We start from the raw sequence: 27,394 nt of genomic DNA, 5'->3' as shown, positions 1-27,394 counted from the left end.
GTTAGATCTACTGTATAAAGAAAAGAAAAAAGATTCAAGACAGAACCAAGTCAAATATACTTAAAGACTGTAAGACTGAAAGGATTGTGGTCAAAATAATGTCAAATACAGCAGACAAGTCTAGTAACATATTAACAAGAAAGAAGAAAATACTATCAAACAGAATTTAGAATATCAGAAAAAGTGACAGTGTATAGTATCGATGGGACGTTACTCTAAAACACTTTTCTTAATTTTTTTCAAGATGGATAGGCAAAGTCACCAAATGGATTAATTTCCGACAACAGCAAACCTTACTTCTAGGATATAATTATATAGACTCTGATTTCTATCTCTCAAATTTACCAAGGCTAGCCATAGTGCTTACATTGTGCCCAGTGGAGGACTGAATGGGTTCTGGCAGAAAAAATTAAGAAGGGTTCCTATAATGCCATAATTTCCAAGGTAATGGAACCGGGAGCAGGCGTCCTTTAGTGCTCTGGTCAGGAAGGGGGGAATGATATCTGGCAGGGATGTGGAGTTGGTACATAAAACCTTCGACTCAGACTGACTCCTTTATATATCTATATAGGTGTGGCTTCTTGGGATTTTGGTTTAATTTATGTTTACTATTTTTCATCAGCTATTATGGATTTGGCATTTGAGTTCTGTGTGTGACCAAAGTATTCTGTTAGCATAATTTTTCTATGTAGCATTTTGTAGTTATTTGGCTTGTTCAATTGTCTCCATATTTAAGGGGATATTTGTGAGGGGGTAGGGGGAGACAGGGGTTTTTGTTAATCCATGTTCTGTATTTGTGATTTATAAAATGACAGATATACAGAATATTGTTTCTTTTTATACTGTAATAAAATTATTTCAATAAAAAATCATAACTATTTGAGGCTTGTATGAGATGAGATCAGACAGCTTGCTCTCAAGCCCCCCAATATCTCTCTTCACTTATCTTCCACTATGCTCTTTCCCGTGATATTCATTCATCGGGCAAGCCCCTCTTATCTGTACCCTTCTCTTTTACTGCCAACTCCAGACTCCATCCCTTCTTTCTTGCAGCGCTGTATGCCTGGAACAGGCTGCCGGAATCTATACGTCCCTAGCAGCGTTCAAATCCAAGCTATAAGCCCACTTTTAAAAATCTGTTTTCAACTCCTAACTCCCACTCACTGCTGTCAGATACCTATACCTACTGTATCATTTCCTCTACCATAATCTCCTCAACCCCGAAATGTCCTGTCTAAATTAGATTGTGAGCTCTTCTATTGTATGTTAAAATGTACAGCACTGCGTACGCCTTTCAGCACTTTAGAAATAATAAATAGTAGTAGAGTTCGTGGGGATAGGACAAATTTTCTCCCTGTGTCATATAGGTGTTATTTTCACTAATATAATTTTTTTTTTCAAGATGGCATCCAGGTAGGACTTGTGCTCCAGTGCCTTCATTTGTTTTTTGTATTTTTGTTCAGTTTTCTGTTTACTTTTCCCCCTTCTACTAAACCGCGCTAGCGGTTTTAGTGCGGGGAGCCGCGCTGAATGGCCCGCACAGCTCCCGACGCTCATAGGGCTCCTTTTACTAAGCTGCGATAGCGGTTTTAGTATGTGCTTAGCGCATGTAGAATTGCCGCGCATGCTAGATGCTGACATTAGTTCTAGCCACTTAGCGTGGGTTTAGCGCACGCTAAATACGCTATCGCAGCATAGTATAAGGAGCCCATAGAGTTCTTACGAGCGTCAGGAGCAGCGCGGGTCATTTAGCGCGACTCCCGGCGCTAAAACCTCTAGTGCGGTTTAGTAAAAGAGGCCCTTTGTCTTTGAAATTTTTGTTTTATTCCTAATTCTGATCTGAGTAAGACAGAGGTTTCATACTTTTATTAACACTATAAATTTTCCTAGATTGACCATTATAGAACTTTAGAATAACAGTTCATAGGCCTTCAAACCTGTCGCTGTCATGTCTGTCATGTCTGAAATTATTCAGAGGATCATGGCTCTCTTTTCTTTTGGGGCTGGCAATGTCATTACAGAACATGTGGGATGTGTTCACCCGCATTTAAGAACTATTTTTACTCCCTAATGACTTTCTACTTCTTCTGCTGATAGCTGATTCGCTTGGTACTATGGAGGCTGCTGATTATGTTGGGCCTTGAGGGGGGGAGGGCCAGTATCGATATCAGCATCAGTGGAGGGAAGAGGGAAGTGCAGCACTTCCCTCCTCTCTTCTAATGCTGCTACTTGATACTAATGCTGACCCTCCCTCCTTAGGGCAGCTGGCCTATGAAGCAGCATCCAGTCAGTACTGGGCAGTAACATCAGAGAAGGGAGGAGGGAACTGGCCTGGAGTGGCGTGGCATGGGGTATCGAAAACAGAAGTGGGTTCAGGTCCAGGGTGGGTGCCAAAACAGAAGAGGGTCTGGGGCACCAAAGTATCTTGATCTGCCCTGCCTTCCTCTCTCATCCATGGCAGAAATCTCCCCTCTCTTTTTTCTTCCTCTTCATCCACATCAAGTTTCTCTCTTCTGTTCCCTTCCCATGTGGTTAGCAACTCCCCTCTTGCCTTATTGGCTCTTTCCACAATTTCCCCTTCTGTCTTCCACATATCTAGCATCTCATCCAATCTTCCCTTCAGTCTCCCCATGTCTAGCATGTCTCCCAACCAATCCTTCCAGCTCCCCAACCTTCCATGTTTAGCACGGATCCTAATACCCCCTTCTACCTCACCCATTTTTATCCCATGATCACCCCTTCCATTTCCCTTATGTCCAGCACCTGCCCCGGAACTCCCCATCTATTCTTCCATCCAGTATCTTGACTCTAAACCTTGTCCATGTTGCCAGCATCCTGAAGTGAAAAACATCAGCATGAGACTTTTGAGTCCTTATGCGTCATAGGGGGGTGGGATCAGTAGACGATGAGCATGTTCATAAACTCCAAGGCCTCATGCTGCTATTTTTGTTCTGTGACTTCTCCTTTGGAACAAGGGTGACTTCTGCTTTTTAGTGTTAGGAGAAGGTGACTTCAGGGCAGGATTAATTATTCGAGGGCCCCTAGGTACCCAAGTACAATGGGCCCCAATAACCATGCCTGATGCATTTTGCCAAACAAGGCTAGTCAACGCTAACACAAAAAACATGTCTTTCATAAAAACAGAACACAGAAAACACCTTCGCCTAGTATGGAATATGTAATCACAAACTAACCTCTCCCCCTTTTACAAAACTAGTATGGTTTTTAGCCACGGCCAGCGCTAAAAAATGCTCTACAGTTTTGTAAAAGGGGGGATAAAATAGAAATACGTAGACAAAGGATAAATAAAACCACCAAGAAGCTGGACTCTGCATACAATGCAACACCACAGAAACAGTGATGCATGTCCCCTAAAGCAAAAAAAATAAATAAATAGAATTTTTTTTTCTACCTTTATCTTCTCTGGTTTCTGCTCTCCTCATCTTGTTGTCATTCTCATCCTTTCAACATCTGTCCTTCTGTGCCTCTTCCAGAAATTGACTGCCTCTCCCTTCCATCTCTTCTTCCCCCCCCCTCCCACATTTGTGTGGCATCCATCATCTTCTCTTCCCTCCTCCAATGGTCTGGCATCTCTCTCCTCTCCTTCCCTCTCCCACACCCTCATGGTCGGGCATTTCACTATCTCCTCTCCCTTCCTCCCACTTCCATCAGCATCTGCCCCCTTTCTTTCCTTTCAACCCAATTCCATCCAGTATCCTTCCCCTAATATCTCTCCTTCTCTCACACACCAATTCCATCAGTCCCTTTCTCTCCTTCCACCACCCTTCCATACCAACCTGCCCCCTTTCTCTTCCTCCACCACCCTTCCATACCATCCTTCTCACAACCCTTCCATACCACCCTGCCCCCTTTCTCTCCCTCCACCACCCTTCCATGCTCCTTTCTCTCTCCCCCTCCAAACATTGCAGCTGCCGGCAACTGATTACCCCCCAAGGCAATGCCCATCCCCCACAGCAATGGCAATGCCCCCCCCCCTCGCAGCAACGGCAATGGGCCCCATCCCCACAGCAGCAACGCAGCCAAATCTGTTAAGTTTAAGTTTCAAGTTTATTAGCATTTGATGACTCGCTTATATAAGATTTCTAAGCGATGTACAGTTTAAAAGCCACCAGGTGGTGGTCTCACATACAATTTGAACGAGTTAATCGTAAGACAAACAATTTACATCAATTGGCATTATAACAGTTGAATTAAGGACAAACATGAGTGAGTAGGAAAGGAGGGGAAAATTACAATATCATTATCTGTTGAAGTTTACATAAAAGGGAAAACACATTAAGGAGCGAAGGGGATTGGAGAGTTTAATAGTCACAACAGAATGTAAAAAATTAAGGTGTGCCATATTACGTATCAAACGCGTCTTGAAATAGAAAGGTTTTTAAAATTTTCTTAAAGGATAAAAGATCTTTTTCATTTCTAATATAGTTTGGTAGGGAATTCCATAATGTAGGGGCCATAACGGAAAATATATCATTTCTTCTTGTGCCAATAATTTTCAAGGAGGGAATTGATAATAAATTTGAGGAGGATGATCGTAACGAGCATGAGGCATTATATGGGATAATCATTTTTGATATAAATTGTGGTTCATTGAAAATTAGTGTTTTATATACCAAAAATATAATTTTAAAGGTAATTCGGTGGGAAATGGGAAGCCAATGTAATTTAATCATTAATGGTGTGATATGGTCATATTTTTTCGCTTTATGGATTAATTTTATTGCAGTATTTTGAATTAACTGAAGTCGTCTTTTTTCTTTCTGAGTTATATTGATTAAGAGAGAATTACAATAATCAATTTTGGATATGATCAGAGAGTGGACCAGAATATTGATCGATTTAGAGCCTAGGAAAGTAGAAATTGAACGGATAAGACGTAGTCTATGAAAGCATGATTTAACTATTTCACTGATATGACTGTGAAATGATAAGTCTACGTCAACTATAACTCCAAGGATTTTCAGTTTAGGTACAGATTCCAGAGGGGTGTTGTCTAGAATAAATGGTGAGATTGGTGTTAAGTTTCCTTTCCAGGTGAAAAACATGGTTTTAGATTTTTGAATATTCAGTGCCAGCTTGTTACAACTTAACCAGTTTTTTATTGATTCTAGTTTTTCATTAATGGCTTTTATTTCTTCCTCTTTTTCTGGGTTGAAGGGATGTAAGAGTTGAATATCGTCTGTGTACAGGAAAGTCCCATGATGACTGATTCTGCCGGTCCATCCCCCTCTGACATCACTTCTTCCAGAGCAATTAAGTGACGTTGGAGGGGGATGGTACGGCAGAAGCAGTCATCGCAGGACCTTCCAGTAATAGATCCGTCCGCGTTGCTGTTGCTGCGGGCGGGGGGGTGGTCCGTTGCCGTGAGGGGGGGGCGTATCTGTTTTAAAAAATAGCAAGGTTAGTCGTCCTCCTTCAGCGGGACCCCCTTAAAGTTTCGGGCCCTAGGCACGTGCCTACTGGGCCTATTGATTAATCCGGCCCTGGGTGACTCTGTGTCCAATTGTAGCAAAGGAAGCTTGCTGCTGGAGTACATAAGATGTAATATATATTGGGAACCTATACAGTGGAACCTTGGTTTACGAGCATAATTCGTTCCAGAAGCATGCTCGTAAATCAAGTTACTCGTATATCAAAGCGAGTTTCCCCATAGGAATGAATGGAAACTCGCTTTGATTCGTTCCACCAAACCCCCCCCCCTACCCGAGGCTACTGGCACTGCTCCATCACCCCCTCCCCCCCTCGCTCTAACCGGCATCGCAATGCCCCTCCCCCCCCGAGAGAACCGCATCGCACCCCCATGCTGAAAGCGACATCTGCCCGCCCTTCCTCTCAAACACGCTCCTTACTCCTTCTGCTGGTTGTGAGAGTGAAAGCAAGCTCCCACCTCTTGCCTGGGCCGGGCCTTGAGCATGCGCAGGGGGGTGCAATGCCGGTTAGAGCGGGGGGGAGGGGCTCTCATATCGGAACATGCTCAGTTTACGAGTTTGCTGAGTGTTTTGTTCATCTTGCAAAACACTCGCAAACCGGGTTACTCGCAAACCGAGGTTCCACTGTATATATTCTTTGAGAATTGATCTTAATCAAGCCAGTGCTATCTGTTATGATGGGAAATAGTTCTGCTTTTCTCTGCCACATTTTCCTCAGTCTCTGGCAGCATCTCTTGTTACTTGAGAAATCTTTTCAATCTCCACATGATTCACAGAATAATCACTTGACACCGACACCTTTATTATTAATGCAGTTCTCATGTTTTATTTTCTTTAGAACTATGTTTGGTTTTTCTTGAATCAAGAATTTTGTCTGTCACATTGGGAATGTCCCGGCTGATTTCTTTGATAGGATCATGTAAGTAGTTGATCAGAGGAGTGCAGACAATGTTGTCTCTGGATGTTACAGTAGTAATACTATTTATACTGTTCTCTAAAGAATACTTCAGCAAGCTAGACTTTTTGAGATATGAATGAAACATTTAAGGGCTAGATTCACTAAGCAAACAGATTGCGTACCGATCGGTTTGCGAACCCTTTGCAACCCGATTTCCCTCTGACCTGATTCACTAACCTCTCCTTCGATCCGATCCCAATCAGTGCATGCAAATGAGGGGAATCGGCATGCAAAGCAGGAAGGATACGATTCACTAAATTTATCGATTGGCTGGCCAAATAAAAACTAGTGACTAGTGAGGAAAAGCCGCTTGTGCTAAAACCCTGCTCTCTGCCCCGATTGTCCTGCTCTGGCCGCCCTGCTCTCAGCCCCGATTCTCCTGCTCTGGCCGCCCTGCTCTTTGCTCTTTGCCCTGACTCTCCAGCCCTGCTCAGCAGCAATTCACGGGTTTAAAGTGGGTTAAAACCACAGGCTCGCGAAGTTAAAAAAAATAGTTTAAAAAAAGAAAAAAAAACGGGCACGAAGGACCACCAGCGCATGCGCAGACCATCTACAGTCTAGTAAGATTGTCTGTGCATGCTCAGGAATGGCTCTCTAGCAAACCTGCGGTTGGTAGAGGACGTGCCAACGATCACCCCCATTTGCATGCAGGCAAATTTGTCGGCCTGCATGCAATATGGCATGGATCGGACACAGAAAGGAGGTTAGTGAATCTAGCACTAAAAGTGGGTAAGAATTGGTAGGGCAACAGGACCCAGAAAATGATAGTCAAGAGTCTTTTTTTTTTTTTTTTGGGGGGGGGGTGGCCAATTAGAAATTGAAAAAGAAAAGATATCACTTTCAGCTGGTTCTGGTGGGAATTAACAAATTGCCCGTTTTGAACTGTAGATATCTATAATTTGGTCAGCCCCTTCCCTCTGGAATGCAATGCCATCACACCTTTGATCGGGAAACTCACTTGACAAATACAAAACTAAACTAAAAACCTTTTAATTTCAAGATGCATACCAAAATTCTGGATAAGATCCTTTTTCCTTTCATCTTTAACGGTTAAAGAGAACCGCTTTTAAGAAGCGATCCACCCCCCCCTCCCCCCAATTCGTCCTCTCCCTTCCCCTTTTTACTTCCCTTTTATTTTTATTTTGACTTCGATGTAATTTGGAATCTTCCCCTTCCCCAGTACCTATTGTATCAACTTTGTCCATCTTTGTCTGGTCATTATGTTGCCCTATTTTACTTTTTATTTTTTTTAAACTCCAATTTTAGCAATTGTAAACCATCCAGATATTTGTTTGATGATCAGTATATCAAACTGTAATTAAACTTGGAAACTTGGATTTTGTAAATGAAAGTTGCTTTAACTTGTTTGATTTTGCTAGATTTTTCTAAAGTTTAAAATGCTTTTCTTTATCAGTGGGTACAGTTGTTTGGCCTTTCTATTCATGTGAAACTACCCACGGAAGCAAGGATGCCTCTGTCTAGCAGAACTTAGAAAAATAATAATTTTTTATCTAGTGTTTCTGTTCTTCTATTTGTAAACCAAGCCATTCATCCCAGTAGAACAATTTATATATAATAGAATGTTCTATTTTATGTTAAATTTATTGAGTGCATATTAGTCTGTGATCTCTATTCTAAGATAAAAAGCGTTGCTGGGATATATTTTGAAAAGTAAAATCTTTCATAGGAGCATAAGAATAACCATACTAGGTCAGACCAATGGTCCATCTAGTACAGTACCCTGTTTCCAACAGTGGCCAATCCAGATTACAAGTACCTGGCAGAAACCCAAATAGTAGCAACCTTTCATGCTACTGATCCCAGCAAACAATGACTTCTTCTATGTCTAGCTCAATAACAGACTATGGATTTTCCTCCAGGAACTTGTCCCAAACTTTTTAAAACTCAGATATGCTAACTGCTGTTACTACATCCTCTGGCAGAGTCCAAGAGCTTAACTATTTTTGAGTGAAAAAAAATATCTCCAACTTATTTGATTTAAAAAATATTTCCATGTAATGTCATTCAGTGTCCCCTAGTCTTTGTACTTTTTTGAAAAAATAAAAAAATCAATTTACTTTTATCCATTCTACACACTCAGAATTTTGTAGATCTCAATCACAACCTCCCCACTCTTAGCAGTCTCTTTTCCAATCTGAAGATCTCCAACCTCGTTAGCCTTTCCTCATGAGGCGCTTGTTCCATTCCCCTTTATTATTTTGGTTGTTCTTCTTTGAACCTTTTTCTAATTTCACCATCTTTTTTGAGATACATTGACCAGAACTAAATATTCAAAGTGAGGTCATACCATGGAGTGATAGAGGCATTATAACATTCTTGATTTTATATACCACTCCTTCCTAGCATCAACATTTATAAATGTAGTTTTCAGTGTAGCAACTAGGGGGCTTTAGTTTTTAGACAGACCTTCTGTACTGTACATTGTAAGAACCGGGCACCCGACTCACTCAAGCCCCAGCAAGGAGAGGAGAAAGGAGCTGGCGCATCATCTCTCCTCTCCCCACCAGAGCTGTGCCCACCTTCTTCGGGCTTCCCAATGGCTCTAAAAGGCCGTGTGACAGGTGGGCTCCACTTAACGGCCATGCCAAAGGGCCCTTTGTATGGACCAAGAGAACAGTGAGCAATACAAACTACTTACTTCAATCAATTTTTAATTGATTTGGATATGAAATCTTGAGTTATTTTTCTGACACATTTATTAGGACATGCGCTAGATGAAATTATTATAAAACTTTCAGGAGGAATACCAGATAAGTAATTGTTATGGTAATAGTATTTATTGGCCAGATCAAAAGCTTATACTTTTTTCCCTTATAGGGCATAAGAAATCTTGGAATAGATCTAACATTAAAGAGAAAATCTCTACTAGGAAGTTGCATCAAATAAATTCAAATGATTTACCATGTTTGAATTCAAAACTTCCAAAAGACTTTTTGTTTGTTAACTTTAGAAATGATCAATCTGAGATCTGGGAATCTACTCTTAAGAGAGAAATTTATGTGATAGCCCCACTTGTGCAAATAGATCTAGTACATGATAGAAGTAATAAATGGTATCATTCTGGATTGACCTTACAAAAATGCCAAATCCATTGTTGTGAAAGTGCATGGCGCAAATCAAAATCTCCTGAATTGCTTGCACAATTAAAATGTAGTAGTTTGTACTATAATAAATAGACAACTTAAAAAGACAAAGCGAGAGTATTTTAATCAAGTTTTAAGTGAATATGATAATAAACCAAAGAAGTTGTTTAGGCTTTACCATTCTGATGTCTCATCGACCATTATGCCCCCTGCTAGTTTTCTAGCATCTTTTTTTGGGAAGAAAGTTAATGATTTGAGACAATCATTTACAAATGCTTTCTGTGAGCAAAACTCTACTAATGAAATTATGGATATCTTGCTACAGTCAAAATGTAATAAATTTGAACCTTATTCATTGATTCGACTTACAAAGGTGCTAAATAGTATCAAAAAGCTTTGTAAATTGCATGATTCAATACCTAAAACCTGGTTAACTTTGGATAAACATTGTCTTTTGCCATACATATTGCATATGGTCAATCAGAATTTGGAACAAGGAATAATCCCAAGCATTTGAAAACATGCATTTATTTCAGCGGTGTTAAAATCAAATAAGTTAGATCCGACTGCAGATGAGAGTTATCGTCCAATCTCTAACCATTGTCTTATCACCAAGGTAACTTAACAGATCGTACTTGGACAACTCTGCAATGAGAGGGCATAGGATGAAGTTAAGAGGTGATAGGCTCCGGAGTAATCTGAGGAAATACTTTTTTATGGAAAGGGTGGTAGATTTGTGGAACAGTCTCCTGGAAGAGGTGGTGGAAACAGAGATTGTGGCCCTGATTCTACAAAGTGTGTCCCGATTTTAGGCAGCTGTAGGCATCCTACAATTGTCTAATCAGCCAATCGGGATGCACGTTTTTTAAAAAAATGCTCCCCAGGCAAGCCGCCTATATTGAAGGTGCCTCCTTGAGCCTAGGGAGGCCCGCATGACACCTAAGCTCGCCTAAGGGCCTTAGGCGGGCCTCAGGCGAACCTAGGCGGCCCTACGCGTCTCCCTAGTGGAGGAAGAGACGCTTACAATGTAGGCCAACAAAATGCTGGTCTACATTGTAAGTAGACGCAGCCGCTATACTTATCGCGGCAAGGGATCTCTCTGCCGCTATAAGTATAGCGGCCGCGGCCACCTGTCTTATTGCCGGCAGAAGGGTGCCCAAACCCAGATGCCCCCCCCGACACTATCGATCACCGGCAGGAGGGTGCCCAATCCCTCCTGCCGGAAGACGCACCCCCCCCCCCCCTGCACTAACAGATCCCAAACCTCCCCCCACCAAACTAACCTTTACTTGTTGGCCAGACGGGTCTTGCCAGTCCAGCCGGCAAGCCCGCCTCGTCGAAATGAGACGGGACCACTCCTTCCCGGCCCATCCCACGAAGCCTAAGGCCTGATTGGCCTTTACTATCGACCCCCAGGACAGAAGGAGGAGATAGACTCAGAAATGAAAGAGGAAATTAAACAAGAATGCAAGACAGGTAATGTAATAATCATGGGAGACTTCAATTTCCCGGGGATAGACTGGAACCTTGAACTGCAGCAAGGAGGCCAAATTCCTGGAAGCGCTAGGGGACTGCTTCCTGGAACAAATGGAGGGAGAGCTGATGAGAGGAAACGCCACCTTGGATTTGGTCCTAAATGGCATTACGAGACTGACAAAAGAAGAAGTAGTCACAGTCCCACTGGGGATGAGCGATCACAACATGATCAACTTTAAACTTGACATCGGAAAAGGGAAACGTATCAAAACCTTAACCATGACCTTAAACTTTAAAAAGGGAAGATACAATAGCATGAGAGCCATGGTGAAACAACGGCTCAAGAATAAGATGGACAAAGTTAAAACGGTAGATCAGGCATGGTCGCTACTGAAAAATACTATCATGGAAGAACAAAATCTCTACATTCCGCGAATTTCCTAAGAAAGGATAACTAAAGGCAAAGGAGAACCGGCATGGCTTACTAGAGAGGTGAAGGAAACCATAAAATAAAAGAAGGACTCCTTTAAAAAATGGAAACGCACGAAAACAACCGAAGTTTGGAACAAACACAAAGATGATCAGAAAAATGTCACAAGGCGGTGAGGGATGCCAAAAAGGACTATGAGGAGAAAATAGCGCAAGAGGCCAAAAATTTCAAGCCCTTCTTTAGATATGTAAAAGGAAAAAAATCTGCAAAAGAGGCGGTGGGACCGATGGATGACCAGGGAAGAAAAGGGTACATCAAGGAAGATATACAAATTGCAGACAGACTAAATTCCTTCTTTGCGTCTGTCTTTACGAAGGACGCCACAACAATACCAGAAGCAGTGAAAGTGTTCAAAGGAGTAATAGAGGACAGCCTCACCACAGTAGAAGTGGACTTTTACCAGATATACTACCAGATCGACTATCTTAAAAGCGACAAATCCCCTGGACCTGATGGAATTCACCCGAGAGTCTTAAAAGAACTGAAGGTTGAAATCGGAGAGCTTTTGCAAAAATTTGCCAACCTGTCAATTAGAACTGGACAGATACCGGACGATTGGAAGATAGCGAACGTCACGCCAATTTTCAAAAAAGGATCAAGCGGAGAACCGGGCAACTACAGACCTATGAGTCTTACGTCTGTACCTGGAAAGAAGGTTGAAGCACTGATTAAAGATAGCATAGTCCGGCACTTGGATACACACGACCTGATGAAAGCCAGTCAACATGGCTTCAGGAAAGGGAAATCATGTTTGACAAATTTACTTCAATTTTTTGAGACTGTGAACAAACAAATTAATAGTGGAGAACCGGTGGACATAATATACTTGGACTTCCAGAAAGTGTTAGACAAGGTTCCACATGAAAGACTTCTCAGGAAACTACAAAGCCATGGAATAGAGGGAGATATACTAAGATGGATAGGCAAATGGCTGGAGAACAGAAAGCAGAGAGTGGGCATAAATGGGAAGTTCTCAGACTGGGAGAAATTGACTAGCAGTGTGCCCCAGGGCTCAGTACTTGGGCCCATCTTATTTAATATTTTTGTCAATGACCTAGAAGAAGGAACATCCAGTGAGATCATCAAGTTTCCAGACGACACAAAGCTATGCCGGGCAATCAGATCGCAGAAGGATAGCGAGGAACTCCAGAGTGACTTGTGTCAGTCAGAGGAATGGGCAGAGAAATGGCATATGAAGTTTAATGTGGAAAAGTGCAAAGTAATGCATTTAGGCAGAAAGAACAAGAAACACGAGTATAGAATGTCAGGTGCAACTCTGGGTAAGAGCGAACAAGAAAAGGACTTGGGTATACTGATAAATAGGACCCTGAAACCGTCGGCACAATGCGCGGCAGCGGCAAAGAAAGCAAATAGAATGTTAGGCATGATAAAGAAAGGAATCACAAGTAGATTGGAGAAAGTTATAATGCCGCTTTACAGGGCAATGATCCGACCACACTTGGAATACTGTGTCCAACATTGGTCTCCCAACCTAAAGAAGGATATAAAACTGCTGGAGAGGGTGCAGGACGAGCAACGAAGATAATAAAAGGTATGGAGAACTTGGAATATGAGGAACAACTTAAGAGACTGGGATTGTTCTCTCTTGAGAAAAGGAGACTGCGAGGGAATATGATTGAGACTTTCAAAATACTGAAAGGAATCAAAAAAATAGAGCAGGAAAAAAAAATATTTACAATGTCCAATGTGACACGGACAAGAGGACATGGATTGAAGCTAAGGAGGTACAAGTCCAGGACAAATATCAGGAAGTTCTGTTTCACGCAATGAGTGGTGGACACCTGGAATGCTCTCCCAGAGGAGGTTATTGCGGAATCCACCATTGTAGGATTTAAAAGCAAACTAGATGCACATCTCCTTACGAGAGGCATAGAGGGATATGGGTGACTAAAATTACGCCAGGTGTACACCTGGCTGGGCCTCCGCGTGTGCGGATTGCCGGACTTGATAGACCAAAGGTCTGATCCAGAGATGGCAGTTCTTATGTTTACAAAGGTGAGTTAGGGCCTTAATGCATGGAATAGCGCACGCTAAAATGCCCCACGCGCTATCCGCTACCGCCTCCTTTTAAGTAGGCGGTAATTTTTCAGCTAGCACGCACGCTAAAAATGCTAGCGCACCTTAGTAAAAGGAGCCCTTAGAGTATTATTCCACTTTCCTGCTTGGAAGGAAAGTGTCTTATCGAGGAATATTTTGACTTGGTATCCTTTAGGATTCAGAAAGGCTAATAATAGTGTTCTGCGTGAGAGGCGGAGCTATGTTTTGGAGAACAAAGTGTTTCAGAAGGTAGGTGGGTGCAGTACCAAATAGTGTTTTGAAGCATAGACAATCAAATTTGAAAATTTTCTGGCCTCTACTGGTAGCCAGTGCAGTTTTTTTGAAATATGGAGCGATATGGTCAGATTTTTTCAGGTCAAAATCAGTCGTATGGCTGTGTTTTAGATAGTTCTCAAATTTCTTTTGGTAGGTTTTTTGTTGTTGTTGTTGTTTTTTTGTAGGATCCTAGGTAAATGACTCAAACCACTTAAACACAATAGACTCAAGACCTAACGAAGCTAATCTATTAAGCAATAATTGATGATATTAAGATCAAAGGCTGATGTGAAATCTAATGAGATTGCAAAAGCAAGATAACCATTATCTAATGTTTCATGAATATCACTTATAAATTTACAGACGATCATTTCAGTGCTGTGTCCAGCACTAAAACCTGCCTGTTTGAGATGTAAAATATTAGTTTACTTCACAAAATATATAAGTTAGAAACATAGAAACATGACGGCAGATAAAAGCCAAATGGCCCATCTAGCCTGCCCATCCACAGTAACCATTATCTCTTTCTCTCTCTGAGAGATCCCATGTGCCTATCCCAGGCCCTCTTGAATTCAGACACGCAGGCCCTGATTCTGAATAGGACGCCCGGGTGAGGTGTCCTATACAGAATCGGGTCTACACTAAACCCCGATTCTGTAACCGGCGTCCATGTTACAGACGCCGGTTAGAGAATCGGTTAGATTAGACACGGCCTGCTACACTTATCGCGGCAAGGGATCTTTCTGCCGCGATAAGTATAGCAGCCGCAGCCGCCTGTCTGATTGCCGGCAGGAGGGTGCCCAAACCCTCCTGCCGGAAGATGCCCCTCACCCCCCCCCCCGACACTACCGATCACTGGCAGGAGGGTGCCCAAACCCTCCTGCCGGAAGACGCCCTTCCCCCCCGACACTACCGATCACCGGCAGGAGGGTGCCCAATCCCTCCTGCCGGAAGACGCACCCCCTCTGCGCTAACAGACCCCAAACCTCCCCCCCCCACCAAGCTAACCTTTACTTGTTGGCCAGATGGGTCTTGCCCGTCCAGCCGGCAGGCCCGCCTCATTGACACCATTGTGTCTAGGAATCTTGATCCAGAGGTACTCCAGTTTCTCTGTCCTTTCCGTCGTAGCCTCTCTAACAGTTTCTACTCCATCCTCAACATATAGGGCAATACCTCCACCTTTCTGCCCTACTCTATTTCTTCTGTATAGTTTGTATCCCTGTAGTACTGTGTCCCATTTGTTTTCATCATTCCACCTTCTGTTATGCCACGATCGGTTTGCATAGTGAATCTAGCCCTATGAGGTCAATTCTATAACAGTACTGTAATTTAAGCACATGGATGCCACATGCTGAGTGCTAATTCCATAATAACAGCTGGGTGTCAAGAATCCATTATAGTGTAAATCAGTATCAATGACCTAGGTATGTCCACTGACACCATATATGGAAAAATTTGACAATTATTAAAGTATCTCAATAGTGCAAGCACAGTATATCAAATCATCAACGGATATGGGTAATATAAGTTGTTAGAAGAATCAGTTAGATGGTATCTGAGAAGGGCATCCACCACTAGGGTTCCATGTTTCTCAAAATAACTTTTTCATCAAAGATACCATTTAATTGGCTTAATTTTTATGGAATTATACAATTTCTGACCTAATTGGCTTAATTTTTATGGAATTATAAAATGTCTGAGCAGGCCAGAGATTCAGAATCATAGATTAAGCTGTCTTGACATAGCACATATGTAATCCAACATAGCCTGATTAGATTTACCCAAATGCTAGTCTACTTCATTCTGGATCTGCTTCCATTTTTGAGCTAGCTTGTCAAGACTGGATATTTGTTGCTCTGAATCCAGTAATAGTGAATTAGAGCAATGAAGTTCAAGTTAAATAACTGATTTAAAATCCTAGTTTAGCAGCTGAGGCCTCTGGCAAGCCACCTACCTTCCTTGTGGAAATTTGGACTGCACTTATTAAATCAGAGATCCACTCTTTCTACCATCTGTATTTTATAGTGTCTGAGGTTAATACAGCACACAAATACTTTCTTAAAAGTCCCCAGTGTCATGAACTGAGTAGGAAAGATGTAGCATCAGGAATGGTAATAATGGGGACAATTCTGAAAATGTATCTGGGGTTTGCAGTACGAAGACATTGCAAAGTCATTTTCAAAGGAATATTTCTAAAAAGACAATATGACCCCTTTTTATCACCACCAATCTAATAAATTAACTACTTTAAATATGTCAAATTATCAACTAACAGTATAGTAGTACAAGGCAGCTATGACAAAAGGACTTTGATTACAGAAAAAATCATGGAGAGAAAAAAAAAAAAAAAAGAGAGACCTCAAACTTTTCACCCCTTATTTTCAGTACAATATGTCCTGCATAGAGGATAGCACAGTCATTGGTCTCTGAAAAAAACTCCACAAAAATCTTCTTCAGGTTGCAATTCTTCACTATAAATAATCATTACACATTCTTTCATAACTGTGCAGTAAGGTACTTATCTTCATAGTTGCTTATCTTCTTCGTTGGATATTAGATCATTTACCCAGGCAGATTAGAAAAGGAAATATCCAGAAGAAACTGTGGCAGATAGTGGATCTATAGTTGGAATACAGAAGAACACCAGATTCATCTGGTGTGATATAACATTAGCTGAGCTGATGTCATCTGTTGGTAATATTTATTGAATGGTGGTATGGGTAAAATGGGGCTGGGGAGGCAGAGGGTGAGGGGAATATATGAGGTGATGTCAAGGGTCTGTAGAATAAGAATTGACAAGTTTAAAGGAGGAGGTAAGAAAGGGGTAATACACAGAGCTTGTATGAAAGAAAAAGGATTAGGAAGGTATCTAAGGTGATGGAGAAGGAGCAATCATGGGATTGGTTGGATGTTGTGGCAGGATGGAATGAGTTCTGTGAAGAAAGGGGAAGAGTAGAGTAGTCTCTTCAAGAAAAAAAATCCCTCCCTCTTTCCCATGTGTGCTGGTGTTATGTTTTGTGTCAGTGTTGCCAGGCGGGGATGGGGGGGTTACAGGTTATATGTCAACTTGGGTGGGTTTGGTTGAGCTTATGGGGTTTGAAGGAGGTGGTCGCAGCTTTGGGCAGGGCAAAAAAAGGGGTTTGCCCCAGTTGTATCTGGAAGATGAGCAGTTAATAAATAAATGTAACACTCATATGCGAGGGGGAAGCATGACCTGGCGTCACTGTGGTTTGAGTACTCTGAGCACCTCAGCAATTTTTTAATTTTAGACAAATTTTTGATCCTCAACCCCCCCCCCGCCCCCAACTCACCGCCTCAAAATAATTTCATCGCGGCGAGCTTTATGTGGTTATAGCCTCATTGGCTCATTCTACTTTCTACTTTTTGTCATTTTTTCTTTTCAACTATTTTAAAAGTGCATTGTGCTTTATACTATTGCACACTTCCTTATACTTATATATCAAAGTGCTTAGTGCTTACTCATTTCATCAACCTCATAACAAAAAAGTTGTTTGTCAAAGTTCATTCATAAATATGTAAGCCTTAACCACCTAAACTATTTTCATTTCGTAATATTAGAAATAAAACTCTTTACCACAACCACCAGAATCGATCCACCTCTATCAAATCTCAATTCTAAAGATGGCTGCGGCGTCTTCTGAAATGCGTTTTTAAGCATATCTTATTACCAAATTTCCCCGCCTCCTACTTCTTTCCGGGTAGAATATCAGCCTCGATGGAGTTCTCTGATAGGCTGATATTCTACCCGGAAAGAAGTAGAAGGAGAGGAAATTTGGTAATAAGATATGCTTAAAAACGCTTTTCAGAAGATGCCGCGGCCATCTTTAGAATTGAGATTTGATAGAGGTGGATCGATTCTGGCGGTTGTGGTAAAGAGTTTTATTTCTAATATTACGAAATGAAAATAGTTTAGGTGGTTAAGGCTTACATATTTATGAATGAACTTTGACAAACAACTTTTTTGTTGTGATAGGGAGGACCCTTGAAACAGCAGTGGGTGAAACATATCGGGTCCAACCCTCCCAAACCGAACAAACTAAACTGAAGGTTTATGAAGATAGATGAACCAAATGAATTAAACGATACAAAGTTAAGTTGTTTGCTCTATTTACATCTATTTATTTATTTATAAAATATATGAGGTTGATGAAATGAGTAAGCATTAAGCACTTTGATATATAAGTATAAGGAAGTATGCAATAGTATAAAGCACAATGCACTTTTAAAATAGTTGAAAAGAAAAAATGACAAAAAGTAGAAAGTAGAATGAGCCAATGAAGATATAACCATGTAAAGCTCGCCGCGATGAAAGTATTTTGAGGCGGTGAGTGGGGGGGGGGGGGGGGGCGAGACTCAAAAATTTGTCTAAAATTAAAAAATTGCTGAGGTGCTCAGAGTACTCAAACCATAATATAGATTCTATACTCTGAGCAAAGATCACTACTATATATTAATCATAAGTTTCTGGCGTCACTGTGGGTAATATTTGGGGGAATATTATAAGGTTAAAGACTTAACGGGAGCTAGTTTTGACACCAAATAGCTCCCTGGGGGGGGAGGGGTGAAATATGCATTGGAGGATTTGTTGTTTTTGGACATGGATTGTATTGTAAATGGAGATAATATTCAGATAGATAATAAAGCTGCGGCCAAATATTTATTCCAATAAAATTGAGTTGTCCGATTGATTGATGGTGATTAGTTTTCAGTTGAAGGTGATGGGAATACAAATGCTAATGTTATACCTTTTCAGATTGTGACACACCTACTGCAGTCCCGATGTTTATCACAGAGAAATATAGGAAATCATACAAACCCTGGTGCAGAAGGGCAGACCAGGTCAGAGCCCAGGACAGTAATTTAGCTGACTACTCTATGAGCAGTGAAGAAGAGATAGACAGAACAGGAAAGGTTTACCTTAACTAAGGCAGTGCCAAAACAAAGCAGGAAATCTCTGCCCTATATTATCCAGTTCCTTAAGGCAGAAAGCAGACAGACTGTTTTCTTTCAGAGAAACAGCCCAGGCTGAGGAAGGAAAGCCCTTCCCCCCACTGAAGCCAGAGAGGAAGACAGGAGGAGAGACATGAAGCTCATAACGGGACTGAGCTTACCCCAGATCAGGCAGGCAGCCCTGATTGGGAAATGAGAGATGAGCAAGTTGAAGGAAACCTTCCTTCAGGATTCTTTCCCTCAGAGCCAGGTGAGGCTATGATATGGGAAGACAACAATACTACAGCTGAGATTTGGCCAGAACAAATGGAATTGACTTTAAACAAAAGTGAGTCTTTTGGATGTTTTCAATGGTTGAGTTTTTTTCTCTAGTAAGCAGACTGTGTGGGCTACCAAAGAGGGTAATTTTTGGACTGTAAAGTTTTTTCTACATTTTTTTCTTCTATGCTTTAAGCAAAGGGACAGTATCCTTCACTATATAAAACAGTGATTAAATTGAGCCAAACGCTGGGCAGGAAAATCAGCCTGTTTGGTGCTCTGATTCACTGTGCATAGATCTCCCTGTGAGAACACCAGCTGTTAGTGGTTACTATAGCAGCCTGTTAATAGCATTTAGCCTGCAGGCTTCTCAGAAATGCATTGAAAATCTCTGAGTGTAAAACTGCTATGTTTTCTCTGTTAAACACCAACTCAGTCTGGAGTGAATTCACCTTTAAAAACCAGGGTTTGCTATCTAATGCTTAAATGCTAGAAAGCTATCTGTGTGCCTTGCTAAAGAACTTGCTTTCCAGAAGTGTAAATTATTCTGTCTCTTTCTTATGGCTACCTGTGCCAGCAGCTCAGTAGTGCTGGTCTTTAATCACTGCTCAGGAACAGAGAGCTGCTTATTGGAACTGTTGTAAGACAGTGCAGCAGTTGAATAAAATGGATATCTTTCTTTTGTAAAACATGCCTAACGTCAGACTCTGGTGAAGAGGACTATATATACTTACCTGCTAAAGTCCAGAGCTGGCATCAGGGTATAAAGTTGATTTTGAGGAATCTTTTCAAATTGAATTTATTTTCCATGTTTTGCACTGAAACCTGTTATGGTCTATGATTTTGAGGGAAAATAAAACTTTTGTTTTCTTACGATCATTCTGACTTGATGGTATTCTGTGAGAGTCCAGGAAAAGAGCCATTCCAAGCCATTGCCTGGGAAAAACCAACCTGAAAGGCTCCCCTAGTTCAAGGGGGACCACACCAGAAGTAAGCATCGTGTCATTACCTGGCCACCCGTGGTGCTCTTGGAGGGCACAGGTGTGATAAGATGGATTGAACACTAATATAGAATGGAATGGGTTTTTTTCTAATTCATTACATTTTTACTATTTCTGAGATTTGGTTAGGTGTGTGATTTTGCTTTTGTTTTTATTTTTAGAGATTATTTTTTTGAGACTGGATGAAAAGTAGAAAGCCGTCCCAGTGTAAATAATTTAAAGAAACCACGTTGAGAGTTTATTTAGCGTTGAATGTTGATGACATCATTTTGTACATATGAGTCTACATTACAAGCAAGAGGATTATAAAATGGATGCCTTTTCAATAGCTTTTTCCCATTAGCTTTTTGGAGTTGGTTTTTTGATGATTTTTTTTAATTTTTGTTTTGATGATTAAGATTTGAGTCAGTAGAAATTTGTCTATGTCATGGACATACCACTATGACAGAAGTAGGGCAAAGATAAGAAGGAGGAGAGCAGGATAGTTTGAATTTAAATACTGCCTCTTGAAACTTAACTTCATGGTGCCAGTGATTCTTCAATGGGCCATATTTTTGCTCTTTGATCTGATTGTTGCTATGTTTTGTATTTTCTGCTTTCTGAGCTGATTGTTGCTATACTTGTGAGAAGTTGAAATCAGTGTCCTTGATATAGCTGGATGCAAAACACGGCCACCAGAAGTATTTTTTCTCGTTAACAAGTTTTTGGGAAATCAGCAATAGAAAATATTTGCAATTCATCAGCCGTGGAACCGTTTCAGGCAACTATGAAGAAAAGTGCCTTATTGCAGTTTATGAAAGAATGTGTAAATGATTGCTTAAAGTGAAAAATTGCAATGTCAAGATGTTTTGTGTGGAGTTTTTTCCCCGAGACCAATGACCGTGCTAGCCCCCATGCAGGACATATCGTATTGGAAAATAAGGGGTTAAAAGTTTGAGGTCTCTTTCTCTATGATTTTTGCTGTAATTGAGTGCAGAGGTTCTTTTGGCTTAGCTGCCTTGTACTCCCTTTTATCAAACCATGTTAGGGTTTATCGCTAGCCAATATGGTAAAAGCTCCAATGCTCATTTAATTCCAATGAGCGTTGGAACTTTTACCGCAGTAGCAGGCAATATAAAAAACCTCATATGCGGTTTGATTAAAGGGGACCTATATGAGCAGAAAATTTTTCTTCTTGTACAGAAAAGACACAAAACACTCACGTACTCTTTGCCTGTACTGAAATAGGTACAAAGGTCTAAAAAAATATATTCAGCAATTTAATATTGTAATCGCTATATGCACTTTTTCTCTTTTGAACCAACCTCACTAATTTTTTTTGTATGGGTTGGAGGTACATGTGATTAGCATTAGCTGAAGAAGTTGAGAAACTTTTCACAATGGCATCAACACATACAGGAGTTGATTCTATAAATGTCACCTAACTCCTAGGTACTATTAAACGTGATGTCAATCAGTCTTAAGAGCTGGTAAACAGTAAAAACCTTAGGCACACTCCCGAGCTGATATCTGTCCCGTCTGAACTTTTGCCGTTGGGATTATTTAAAATATGCTGAGGCAACAGAGCTGCTTCAGGAAACTGGACTTCTGCCAGGCTTATTTGATTTTGTTTTTCAATTTTTTCTTCCAGTATATGAATTATTTTAAATTTTATTCCATTGCTTTTACCCCTATTCTTTTTATTTTATTAACTGAATTCTATTGTTTAACAGTTCCTCCCTTCGATTCCTTTTTACATATTGCTTTAATTCATTTAGATATCATTTACATAGATGGTGCTCTCCTATCTATGAAATATTCTACATGCTTCTCTCCTCTCCACTCCTCCCTACCCTCTTCTAACCTCTTCCTCTGTAATGTTGCCTAGAGCTTGGATAGGTATATGCGACACACAAATGGAAGAAATAATTTAGGCCAGGGTTTTCATGGCTATTTGGGGGGGGGAGTCTGCCAGGTACTTGTAACCTAAATTGGATACTATTTGAAGCAAGATACTGGGCTAGGTCTTTGGGTTCTACTTACCCCCTCTTTTACGAAACTGCGCTAGTAGTTTCTAGCTTGGGGAGCCACACTGAATGGCCCGCGCTGCTCCCGATGCTCATAGGAACTCAGCGCGGCTCAGCGTGCTAGAAACTGATATCGCAGTTTCATAAAAGGAGGCCTTAGCAAGGCAGTTCTTAGGTTTTTATGTTCTCATGTGAAGTGGATGTGCAGCAGAGTGCTTGAAGGGAGAACATTGCTGCTCAAGTCTTCATACCCACTTTGACTATGTAATCAACATCCTATGAATGTGCAGCTTTCTGAAATCTGCCACTTGTGTGTGCAGGTGCTCCCACTTAAATGTATAAGTAGCAAAATTTCATTTTGTAGTCTGTGTAAGGTTACATATATATGCAAACTCTAAAGTGATGTGTCACTCTTGTTTTGAATGTGTTCTTTTAAAAAAACAGCTGTGCATGTCAACAAATATATATGTTTCTTTGATGGTTTTTAAACATAATTTAGGAAAACTTCCACATTCATTAAGCCTTTTATTTAAAAAAAAAAAAAACAAACACCACCACATTTTTAATGCATGAAGAACTTTCTGTGATGTAATGTTTTAAAATGATTTGTGATTATTATTGCTGATAAGAACTAGGGTTTCCATACACTATATTGTGTTTTTGGTTTTTTTATAGAAGGCTTAATAAATATGGAAGTTATCCTAAAATATGTTTAAAACCATGCTTTTATCAAAGTTTTTTTTTTCTGTGATAGCAAGAGACTTAACACTAGGGGCTCCTTTTACAAAGGTGCGCTAGCGTTTTTAGCGCGAGCTACAATGCCGTGTGCGCTAACCCCATGCTACACGGAAAATACTAACGCCAGCTCTATGGAGGCGTTAGCGTCTAGCGTGTGTGGCATTATAGCGTGCACTAAAACCGCTAGCGCACCTTCGTAAAAGGAGCCCTAGGTTTTACTAAATGGTGCTGGAGGCTTTTAGCGCTGATCAGCAAGGGAAATGCTCCGACGCTCACTGCAAGACAAACCATCATCATAATGTTGGGAAGTTTGTATGCCAGTATAACTAATGATTTCAGAAAGCTGCTAGATATACATGAAGAACCTTCGGAAGCAAGATTTCAAGGGGGTGTGGTTTGGGCATGATTTTGAGTAGGTCAAACATTTGAATTAATTAATTTATTAATCAGGATTTTCTACCACCTTTTGGAAGAAATTCACCCAAGGTTGCATGCAGCAAAAATTAGCCAAACCTAGGCAATAGATACAGTAATTACAACAGTAATCATATTCAAACAACAATATGACAAATTAAAACATCTTAAGTAGATAGTATAGATGCATAAGGTTAATAGGTAAAAACAGTAATCATTGCGGATTTGTTGAGAACAGTCTAGGACTGAGCACTAACGACTAAATGTATTTCCTTTTTCTTTCTATCCTATCATAGATTCTATTTCTAATTCCCTTTAAATTTTCTTTTTTAAAATTATTTATTTATTTTTACAATGTAATTTTAACACGTAAGCCACATAGATGTTATTACCAATGCGGTATATCAAATGTAAATAAAACTTGGAACTTAAAGACATAAGAAAGAGTCACAGGAATTTGACAGAAATAAGAATGATTAATGTAAGGAAAAATACACAAGAAATCAAAAATAGTGCAGAAAAATTATTTCAACTACAGTATAAACAAGTTGTTCTATATTTTGTGCAGTTGGTGTTAGTCATGACCTTGGAGATATGTAGAAGGAGATCCTGTTTTGCAAGTATTCAGGCCCTTTTATTTGCCTTAAACAGTGTATCGTAAACTAGTGCCTCCTGAGAGTCCAAGTGTGCCGCGGCTCACAGAGGAGGAAGAGAAGTGCCGGCCAGCTGACTTGCCTCTCGCCGCATATCTCCCTGAACTCCGCACGGAATAGCAGCGGTAAGTCAGTGTGCTTTTAACTTGGTCAGAGAGCTGCCACGAGGATTAATTTAGACGCGGTTTTCATCAATAGCTTTGGGGCCTTTGCTAGGCCAGCCCATTACAATGATGTGATTTGAGTCGGGTTGAGAGGAAGGAAGGAAGGAAGGAAAATTGTTACAGGAGGAGGGAGAGTGATGACAGGGAGAAATGGACATGGGGAGAGAACATGGGTTGGGGAGTGGGAAGGAAGGATGTCACTCGAGGGAAGAGGCAAGGAGAGAGAGAGAGAGAGAAAGTGTGGAAGAGGCAGAAAGGGTTGGACTCATGGAGAGGGCGAGATGGATGGGGAGAACAGAAAGGAGGGAAGGAGAAATGTCACACTGGGGGGTAAGGGGGAGAGGGCCAATTATCAACACCAATTAGGCTTGTTAAACAAGTTGTGTATGCAAATCGGCTGTGTGTAGTGATTTGTGAACACAACATAAGGCACCATGTACAGAATTTGGGGTTCAGTCTCTCTGCCAAATATTGAGGCAATCCCAGTCTAAGAGCCTTACGCATATGAAGATTCAAATAAATTCTAACATTGATATGTTACCATTGAAGATCAATCAAAATTGGTGACATGTGATCAATATTTTTTCTTACCAGCAGCAATATTCTGAACTAATTGCAATCTTTTTAGGCTGGTTTTAGACAGTCGACTGGAAATTCAATGCATGAACCATTTTAATTAGAAAGGATTTTTTTTTTTTTAAAGTCTCAGTTGTTTAATTAATTTCAACTGAAAATGCATGATTTCACCACGGCATTTATCAGTGAACCAAATGTTAGTGACTTGTCACAGTAAAACCCCAAGGTTTTTATCTCATCCAGTAAAGGTTTAAAAAAAAAAAATCCTGAATTTTTGGAGAAGACTAAGGGCTAGATTTACTAAGCAAACCAATCATGTACCAATCAGTTTGTCAGCCCTTAGCAACCTGATTTCCCTCCTGCCCGATTCACTAACCTCTCCTGCGATCTGCTTCCAATCCGTGCATGCAAATGAGGGGAACTGCATGCAAAGTAGGTAGGGATGCGATTCACTTAACAAATTTCCTGATCCGACTGGGCTGGCCGATCAACTCAAAAAGCGACTGCTGGGAACCAGTTAAAAATGTATTTTCGACTCTCTGCCCTGCTCTCTCCCACTTCCCATTGCTCCTAGAACAGGCAACCTGTCCTTATCGAGCCCTTCTTAACCATTAATTGGAGAAAAGGAAGTGCAGCTAAATTAAACAGTGTCGCCTTCCCCAACGCTTTCTCTTTCCCTAATGTTTATCCTGAAACTGGAAACAGATATTGCTCCAGATAACTCCCTCTATACACCGGGTTACTGGTAACCCCCACTGCGCTCTAGAAACCAGTACCACTTCCATTAAGATTCGGGTGGAATTTAATTAATAAAATATCTTTTTCCAAGAGCCAGTGTACCAACAACTGCAGCATACGGACATCAGAAAAATCTGCCTTGTCCCCCCTAGATCACAACAGAGAAACTCCAAATTGCTTTCACCACCCAAACTGATCTCTGCCGCCTTCCCTGCAGTGTGAGCCCGCGGGTTTAAAGCGGGGCTGCACGCCGCAATGCAGTCCCGCTTTAAACCCACGGGCTCGCACTGCAGGGAAGGCGTCAGAGAGCAGGAGAGTCTGGGCGTGGGGATTGCACAACAGCAATCCATGCCAGCAGATGGGGGCGTTCCTCCGATTTCCCCCATCTGCATATTTTAGCTTGAAGAATTTGTCGGACATGCCCGGATTAGGTTAGTGAATCCAGCCCTAAACTATTTCTTTGATGAGACTGCCACATGACAGGAGATTTGCAAACATTTACCACTACCCCCCCCCCCCTTTTTTTTTTTTTTTTTTTTTACAAATCCATAGCATGGTTTTTAGCGCCAGCCACTGTGGTATTAGCTCCAATGCTCAGAATTCCTATGAACATCAGAGCTGTTCACTAAAAACCATACTAGGGTCTTGTAAAAGGAGAGTAAATCTTAATCCAATTTAAAAATGATTAGTTGAATGTCATAAAAAAAAAAATGGAATTCAACATCCCAACTCTCCAGAATTCCAACCAGTGGTGAAAGATATAAATTGAACAATAGAGGGGATAATAATGGCTCTTGTTAGAGCTGTGCTGGAAGGGATGCAGCCAATCCAATCCAAGTTTATTATATAATTTGATTAATCGCCTATTCCAAATTCTAGGCGATGTACAATTGCTTAAATAACCAAATACGGGTAACAAATCGCACAGACAAAAATCTAAACAAATTAAAATAACAAATACAAACATTCTTATACAAAGTTTAAATCAATCAAATTAAGTAACCTATACACACGACATCAAAACAAAAGGGAAAATTATTAATGGATTACAGTCAGTGTTTAATTCAATATATTTAAGGTAAAAACATTAGGAGGGGACACAATTATAGTTTGTATTGAAATATTACATAAAGAGAGACAAAAGCATTATATTTATTCACTAAAAGCATCTTTAAAAAGGAAACTCTTAAGTTTGGTCTTAAATTTGTCCAAATTCTTTTCCTCTCTTATATATAATGGGAGGTCATTCCAGTACTGAGGAGCGGTTATTGAAAAAATAGTGTGACGCCTCGTATTAATAACTTTTAATGAAGGAATGGCCAATAAGTGTTGGTCTTGTGATCTCAAAGGTCTAGAAGTAGAGTAAGGAATTAAAACTCTAAAAATGAACAACTTGTGTCCAATTTGTCAAACAAGAAACAAACCATGCTATCACTGTTGAACCTAATGCCACTTTTTTGTAGAAATAAGTCTAATTAGAAAGAATGTCCTCTATAATTTACTTGTTGACACGTTAGTGTGTGTAGTCAAGAGAACAGTTTTACCTAAAGACAACTTTATTTATGGAGGCTTTTTCTTGAAATTTAACTTTTTTTTTTTTTTGTAAATCTTTATTGTGTTATCATCACAATTATTACATTAAACAATTTATCCCCTTCTTATCCTAGTTATAAACAATAACTAGCATAATATATATAAACAATAATATATCTTATGCTATCAATATAATTAAAAAAAATTAATTTTATCAAATAATACCAAAGCTATTCCCTATTTCAGCAAAATATCTTCTAGAAATAGAGTGAAATTTCACTTATGTTAGTAATCCTGGAGACCTTTTAGAAGAATGTAAATTGTTTATTGTTGCACTGTTATTTATGATTATGCATGTACTTTGTGAACTGCTTAGGTTTAAGTAGGGTAAAGGTTTTAAAATAAGTAAATAAAATAAAACTCTAGCCGTTATTTGATATCAAGCTCTTTTTTTCTCAGTTTCCCATTGCTAAAGATTCTGAATACAGCTCCAAGATTTCTTGAATTCTGTTATTGGTTTTGCTACTAAA

At 40.4% G+C, this 27,394-nt stretch overlaps 1 protein-coding gene across 1 annotated transcript in view; it reads right to left on the bottom strand.

Annotated features, from left to right (window-relative positions):
* Positions 1-27,394, bottom strand: part of CSMD3 (CUB and Sushi multiple domains 3) — a 1,852,015-nt gene that overhangs the window by 1,622,090 nt on the left and 202,531 nt on the right. The gene's annotated exons all lie outside the window — the stretch shown is intronic.

Source organism: Geotrypetes seraphini, chromosome 2, assembly GCF_902459505.1.
Source record: "Geotrypetes seraphini chromosome 2, aGeoSer1.1, whole genome shotgun sequence".
In the NCBI taxonomy this organism is placed as follows: Eukaryota; Metazoa; Chordata; class Amphibia; order Gymnophiona; family Dermophiidae; genus Geotrypetes; species Geotrypetes seraphini.
Note: the sequence above shows the minus strand (reverse complement) of the source record. Positions and strands in the feature narration are given on the sequence as shown.